This window comes from Lactuca serriola, chromosome 9 (assembly GCF_051521515.1).
Source record: "Lactuca serriola cultivar US96UC23 chromosome 9, Lser_US96UC23_V15, whole genome shotgun sequence".
Taxonomy (NCBI): Eukaryota; Viridiplantae; Streptophyta; class Magnoliopsida; order Asterales; family Asteraceae; genus Lactuca; species Lactuca serriola.
Genome location: NC_136416.1, coordinates 46,765,219 through 46,774,058, shown reverse-complemented (window position 1 = coordinate 46,774,058; position 8,840 = coordinate 46,765,219).

Here is an 8,840-nt window from a genome sequence, read left to right as displayed (position 1 = left end):
CGACCCGATCCGAACCCGCAATAATATATATATATATATATATATATATAATATTTTTCTTCTTTTATCAGTTTCTGTTAAATAGTGAACCATGTGGCTTTACGTTCTAGACTCGCCACTAAGGAAGGTGGAGGCTGGCTAAATATGACCAAATGAGGCTATCATAAGGTTTAAATGGGGTGCAAACCCTAAAAATTAGGGTATCACTCATGCTATGTACGCCATGCATACACCACGTATGCCCTGCGTACATGGTTAAGACTCACACTCAAGAATTGAACCAGTAAGCCCATCCTACAAGGAGTATTCCCAACGTACTCCAACTTTTCTGAAGTTGGAAAATCTACCCCTAGGGACCAATTCTGCAAAATATTAACACACCATGGGTCTAAACTGAAAAGTACTTTGAATCAGGTGTTACAACTCTCCCACACTTAAATTAGATTTCATTCTCGAAATCATTCCTTACCATCCCAGGTATGCCAACTAACTTCAAAATTTTTACCACAACTCTGATGCGGACTGAGTAAACCCGGGCATACACCAGTCTTCCAAAATGCAACCGAACCCAGCCTTAGAAGGGCTCCCAAATTCTTCCGATGAACGGATCCTTACTCAACTTAAATTAACCCCTGAAGAATAACCATTTCTACTCTTACTGAAATCTAAAATCCTAAAACTTGTTTGATTCTCTGACAGATAACCCATATTGAACCATTGCTATTTCAACTCCACTTCGTATTCCAAACTATTCCTTCAACTTCTGATTACCTTGTTGATTCCACTGGAAAACAGATTCACCGACTATTCGTTGTTGTTGGAAACTTTTCACTTGATAATAGGGATTAGATAATCCTTCGAGTAAAAGACTCATCCCTATAATGGTTAGACTCAAACGAGAGTTGTGCAGTAGAGTCGAATTAATTACTTTGAGATTATTTAACATATGCAGCATGGCTAACATGTTCACTCAACAACAAGACAACTCCTAACATGAACCTAATCATTGGTACCACTTCAGGTTCATCTTGTTGCCCCATACTTGCATCCCTTATGCAACCAAGACCTCCCGGGTCTCATACTCACCCACTAACTTACCAATTTATCAGATTTCTAATCGGTTGTTGAGGCTGATAGTCTCACACAATTGCACCATGTGACTCATGAACGAGGTTCTATCTAACAATATTTGACCTATCTAGCTTGCCATAATGGCTACAACAACCCTCCTGATCCAACCAAGGATAGCATACCTAATCATTTATGACAATAGACTCCTTCAATTGAGATCATGGGTTCCTCCCAGTACAAGTCTCACCCTAAGTACCAGACCAACCTGAAAACTCGCATCCTGATAACCAAAATTTGCATTCAAAACTGTCTAAGATCTCTTACATCCATGGTGACTATAATAAACATAAAATTCAAGCCAATTTAAAACATTTCAAAACCATTAATCATTAAAAATTTGTTTTCAAAATAGTTCCATATCAGAGTATCCCAAAAAAAAGTCATAAAATGTGAGGTGTTGTATGATCATGCCTTTGCCTTCCTGCGATCATCTGAGGCACCTGAAACCAAAACTAAAATTTTAAGCCCAAAGCTTAGTGAGTTCCCCCAAAATACTCATACACACAACAATATACATATAATCACGAATAACATACTATGGGTCCAGTCAACCATCGGGTTGGAATACCCCAGGCTCTCAACCATATGGTTGGAATGCCAACATACTATGGCTCCAATCATCCTCGGGATGGAAAACCCCAGGCCCACAACCAACAGCTTGGAATGCCCACATACTACGAGTCCAATCATCCTACGGATGGAATACTCACGGCCCACAACCGTCGGGTTGTGGTGATTGTCGAGGCCAAAAAAATTAATAACCCTAATTTTTTTACACTAAAATAGTGTATAGTGGTAAAAGGATCGTATCCACGGAGATTAGTTCAATTTAAATCTCTGTGTAAATCTCTTTGTAAAATACTTGCAAAATAAAATTAAAAGTAAAAGGGGGGGGGTGTTTAGCTCTTTCGATTGTTTGACAAAATTAAAACTAGCTAGAATGAAAATATGACAAGTAAACAAGTAAAAGATTGGATTAAATTCAAAGAAGTTGAATTGGTTCATTTTGGGGTACACCTCATGGATGATATAATTGACTTATCATTAGACTTAATGGAATAACACTTGTGAATTGGTTTAACTTGGCTATAGCAATTCATAAGCACAAATTGCCTCAACTCTTCTTAGAAATTAAAATGGTTAGAGGAGCTCTTAACACATTTCCTTAATTGAAGTCACAAAATCAATGAAGCATAAAATCTGGTGAAATTAATTAGCTTTAAGTTGTAAGAGTTACCAAGTCCAAAAGATAATCAAATGCTTACATTATCATTATGGACGAAACATTTCCATGGTCTAAATGAAATGAAAACAAACATATAAACCATTTGTTGCTTACTAATTTGAAGGTCCATTACTTAACCAAGAAATTAGTCAACAAAAACAAGCATTCATTCATCCAAGCTCATGATCAAAGATAAATAAACACAACAAGATGATTAACTAGGAAACATTTCCATAAACTTCAAACACAATATAATGATAAGTCTTTAAAGAAAATAATCAACCAAGGGTTAAACCCTAATCAACCAAATGAAAGTTTAGCCAAGCATGACCAAAGTAAAAGAAAAACAATATAGGTTAGTGGTACCAAACATTGTCTTAGATGCAAGATGGAAGGAAATTACACTATTCTTCCAAAAATTCTTCAAATCTTCCAAGACTTTTTTTTGAGAGAGAATATGGTGTATGTTCTTCAAGTCATGCCTCCCAAAAATGGCTCCAATCTCCAGTAAAAGGGACCTGATTTTTGGATTCAAAAAGGTGCCAAAAGCCACCCACCAAACTTCCACAAATAGAGTCAACAAGTAAAACCCGTAATCAGCTCAGAACAATTCACGTGGACCGCGTATGAGTCCACGCGGACCACGTGGGTCATGCTGAATGTGAGACTTGGGCCATTAATCATGCATTCTAGCCCAATCTTCAATTCTTTAACTTCAGCCCACAATCATAACTCTTTAGAGCCCATTTGTGCCATTCCAAAGCCTTCTAATGATTGACCCAATACTCCTTAAATTTTCTTGTAGCTCGATTCCGCGTCGCCTCATCAGCATCCTTGCTCACAAATTAGGTCCAAATTGATTTCTTCTTAATGCAAGCACCAAGCCCAATCACACCACTCCAAATCCACAAGCAAATCGCAAGCCTCTATAAGTCCCACACCTTCTAAGCCACCAATAACAAAAAGTATTCGATAAATCCTGCAAATAAGCTCAAAAGACTGGAAAGTGCCCGGTAAAGGACAAAAATAACAAAAAGAGAAAATATGCATGATGATTAACTAAAATGGGATGGTTTTAACTAAAAATAAACAACAGAAAGAAGTAATAAAATGAAGCTATAAGGTTGGAATGCCAAGGTCTATTGGCTTTCGCACAAAGCAGATAAGCCTCAACCACCAATCAAACATGTGCACATATAACAGATAACCACATAACAGTCCATAGACAAACAAACCGATCTAACAGATCATAACCGCATATAACACCCTATCTACTAGGATACTGATCTAACGGATCATAACAACATATACTATCCTATCTACTAGGATACTGATCTAACAGATCATAAAATACTCAAGCATATATCATATCAGGATAACAATCCAAAAGGGCTGACCTTGGTGCCTTAGACCCTTAAGTATAGTGAGGGAAACTCACCTCACAATTGTCAAACTGAAGTGATAAGCTCAAACTCTCAAATCACCGCGACGTACTCCACCGCGTATATTTACCATAGGACCATATTCATAAATTTCTCATTTACCTAAATACCCCATAAGTCAACTAGTCAACCCTTGTTCAAAGTCTAAGTCAATGGTCAAGGTCAACAGTCCATGTTGACCGACTCGTCGAGTTTAGTACACATACTCGCCGAGTCCTTCCTGAACTCAAGAAGTCGTGAAATCCCCCGTTGACTCGTCGATTTTGTCTACAACTTGCTGAGTTAATGCATATCCAAATGTTGGGAACACCCTATCTTACTCGCCGAGTCATCCTACTAACTCGCCGAGTCCATGCAAAAATCCTTGCACGACAATCTTCATCGGACTCACCAAGTTGACCATGCAACTCGTCAACTCCCTTTAGTCCTTTCTCCATTTAGATGCTTTTTAAGCCATTCCATAGCTCGATAATGAAAATCTAAGCTCAGAAGGCATATTTCTTATGTAAAGTTGCAAACTTTACGTACATACAAGGTGATAATGACTCAAACCAAGCTAAAAAAGAGATTCTAGGCAAGGAAAATGCCTTAACATGCTAGAGGGTGAAACTTTATGATTATAAGTGATGGGTTTTGAGCATTCTAACACTTCCTAAGTGTACATGCAACCCTAATAACCTTGGATCTATGTTTGTCTAATTATCATGCAAAGTTGAATTCCAAGGTTATATTCCTATCTAGCATACATGGGGAACAATTTTAACTTGAATCATAGATAGAATAACTTACCTTGTTGTTGCTTGTGTTCCTTGAAACCTTGTGAGCCTAGCACCCCAAGTGTGATGCCTCAAATGCTTCACACAACACCAAATGCTCTTGGAAAGACTCTTGAGATAACACACACTTCTCAAAATCGGCCAAGCCCTCTAGTTTCTTAGTGTTCAACTTGTGTGTCCAATTTTGTGGAGAATGGGACTCTTATATAGTGTTGACACATCTAGGGTTACACCATGTAAACCCTAATGTGTCATGACTCTTCATTTCCATGACCCATGGGTTTGTAACTCCCATGGAGCATCCTATGGGTAGAAGCCAACTTGATAATCCATGGAGCCTCTTAGCCCACTATACAAGATATGGATGATTTACATAATCAACCCATATATTTAATTAGTTATCCTTTGATCACTTAATTAATTCCAAATTAATTCTTTGATCAACTAATCAAATAATATTATTAATATATTAGAACTTATAATATATTAATAATCTCCAAGTGTTATTTCTCTCATTTAGTCTATCCAATTGCATGGTGCCATGCAACCCAAATGGACCATGCCGGGTCGGGTCAAGTACAAGCCCGAAATAGTTATGGACTTAGACACCTTATCCAACAGTCTCCCACTTGGATAAGTCTAATAACTATATCTCTAGTACTTCAGGAACCGACCGACAATCGTAGCTCTTTCAAGGTCTCTCGGAACTGAGAAGATGATGATACGCCATTTAAGATAAGTGATCATATAATCCTCTGTTCTAGATATCAGCCGGACAAATACATGGAACATGTCTTGCTTATTGTCCAGCATTTGTTTCCCGATTTCCGATTTGTTTGACATAGAACTTAATTGAACACATCAACTTAGTTCTGACCGGGCCCGGTACATGGGTCAAAACAAAATCATCGGGGGGCCCAGATATCAGCTTCTAATCCAAGAAGGAACAGATAAACTTCGACTCATATGTTTGTTCTACCACTCATTGAATTACACATAAAAGTACGTTTTATAACATCGAGTTACCAATGCGGTTTCGTACAGTCAATGCATAACCAAATTGTAAGTAACAAATCATATCTCTAGGTTTAAAGACTTATATGATATTACCGTCTCACGATCACTCGAGATAAAATTCCATGAAGTGATTCCAGTGAGCGTGGGTTGAGTCCAATGCTCAAAACTTATGAGCACTCATGATTGTTGTAGCCTTGTCCAACACCTTAGACCTCTACAACCAAACATGACAGTCTTGATTCATATCTACTTCCAACATATGACCGACTGTGGAGATTTGAATAATATGTTATACCAAACAAAATTATTCTGGAAGTCAAAACATGCAAAAGAAATATAGTAAACGATTGACAAGAGATAGCAACACTTTACTCATAAATAAAACACCTTTTATTCATCATCAAATGTCAATTACACTTTACAAATTTCCGGGTTATCTAACTACTAAAACTTATATCATCCTTCAGCCCTATGCTCCGAGCATGCTGAAGATGCTTAACCCTACTCAGTCCCTTCGTGAGGGGATCTGCTGGGTTCTCATCCGATGATACCCTCTTTGCCATGAGGTGTCCTTCTTCGATCCGATGTCTAATGAAATGGTATTTTCTGTCGATGTGTCTGGATCTCCCATGATCCCTTGGTTCCTTGGCTAAGGCAACAGCACTTTCACTATCACAGAAAATTTCCATTGGCTCTTTAATAGCTGGTACAACTCCAAGGTCTCCAATGAAGTTCTTCAGCCATATCGCCTCCTTTGCTGCTTCACTAGCTGCAATATACTCTGATTCACAAGTAGAATCTTCCACTGTCTCTTGCTTGGAACTCTTCCAAGAAATTGCTCCTCCATTTAGGGTAAAGACCCAGCCCGACTGAGAGCGGAAATTATCCCTATCAGTCTGGAAGCTAGCATCACTATACCCTACAACTCTCAAGTCATCACTCCCACCGAGGGTAAGAACCCAGTCCTTAGTCCTCCGTAGGTACTTGAGGATATTCTTTACCGCAGTCCAGTGTGCCTTGCCAGGGTTCGCCTGATACCTACTAACCATGCTCAAGGCAAAAGCTACATCGGGTCGAGTACACGTCATAGCATACATGATCGATCCTACAGCCGAAGCGTAAGGTGTTCGACTCATTTCTGCTATCTCAGCCTCAGTGCTAGGGCTTTGTGTCTTACTCAATTTGGTGTTACTCTGGATGGGTAACTCTCCTTTCTTGGAGTCCTGCATGCTGAATCTCTTCAGCACCTTATCCAAGTAGGTACTCTGACTAAGTCCAATTAGTCTTTTACTCCGATCTCTCAAGATTCTTATCCCTAGAATATAGGTAGCTTCACCAAGGTCCTTCATAGCAAAACACTTCCCAAGCCAGGACTTTACTTCCTGCAGGGTTAGAATGTCGTTTCCTATGAGTAGTATGTCATCCACATACAATACCAAAAAGCTAACTATACTCCCACTAGCCTTGACATACACACAAGATTCATCTTCACTCCTAGAAAAGCCAAATTCCTTGACCTTTTCATCAAAGCAAAGATTCCATCTGCGAGGTGCTTGCTTCAATCCATAAATGGATTTCTCAAGCTTACACACTCTATTAGGGTACTCGTTGCTGACAAAACCCTCTGGCTGACTCATGTAAACATCTTCAGCCAACTTTCCATTAAGGAAAGCGGTTTTGACATCCATCTGCCATATTTCATAGTCATGAAATGCAGCTATGGCTAACAGAACCCGAATAGACTTAATCTTGGCTACCGGAGAAAAGGTCTCATCATAATCCACTCCAGGAATTTGAGAGAAGCCCTTTGCAACCAGTCTAGCCTTATAAGTGTGTACTTTACCATCCATGTCGGTCTTCTTCTTGAAGACCCATTTGCACCCTACTGTCTTACGACCTGGTACATTTTCAACCAAGTTCCAAACTTGATTGTCATACATGGATTGTATCTCGCTATCCATAGCCTCCTTCCATTTAGCAGACTCGGGGCCTGCCATGGCTTCCTCGTAGCTGTTAGGGTCATCTTGACTTACTAGTGTTTCATCACTAATAAGTGTCTCACCTTCTACAGTAATATGGAATCCATAGTAATGCTCAGGTGCACTCCTAACTCTCGTGGAACGTCTCAGAGGTACAGATTTGTCAATTGGCTCAACAGGAGTTTCCTCCTCAAGTTGAGGGCTAGAGTTTGAAGTTCCTTCACCGCTTGATTCTTGAATTTCTTCAAGATCAATTTGCCTCCCACTTTCTCCTTGGCTTATAAACTCTCTTTCTCGAAAGACTCCTCTTCTTGCTACAAAGACCACATTGTCACTAGGTCTGTAGAAGAGGTAACCAAAGGATCGCTGTGGGTAACCGATGAAAATACACCTCTCGCTTCGAGGTTCGAGCTTATCATGAGTCTCACGTCTCACGAAAGCCTCGCAACCCCAAATCTTGATGTGGTCTAGTTTAGGTACTTTACCAGTCCACATCTCGTGAGGAGTTTTGGCAACTTTCTTTGTAGGGACTAGATTAAGAATATGGGCGGCAGTCTCCAAGGCATACCCCCAGAATGAGATTGGTAGCGTAGCTCGACTCATCATGGAACGAACCATATCTAGCAAGGTTCGATTACGCCTCTCAGCCACACCATTCAACTGTGGTGTCCTGGGAGGTGTCAATTGTGAGACTATCCCACATTCCCTTAGATAGTCGAGGAACTCTGAACTAAGATACTCACCACCACGATCGGATCGAAGCATCTTAATGTTCTTGCCCAATTGATTCTCGACTTCCTGTTTAAATTCCTTAAACCTCTCGAAAGTCTCTGACTTATGCTTGATCAAGTAGACATATCCATATCTACTATAATCATCAGTAAAAGTCAAATAATAACGATTAGCATCCCTTGTGGCATGTTTGAATGGTCCACACACATCCGTGTGTATAAGGTCCAACAAACCTTCACCCCTCTCACACGAACCTGTGAAGGGTGACTTTGTCATTTTTCCAAGTAAGCATGATTCGCAACTATCATCTGACTTTAGGTCAAACGACTCCAAGACTCCATCCTTTTGGAGTTGGCCTATGCGCTTCTTGCTTATATGTCCAAGACGACAATGCCATAATGATGCTTTATCCAAGTTATTATTAGTAGAATCAATACACAAAACATTATTTCCTAAGTTATCAACAACAGATACAGCTTCATACACACCATCACAAGGTAATGCTTTAAAATAAAGAACATTATTAAAGAAAGCATCA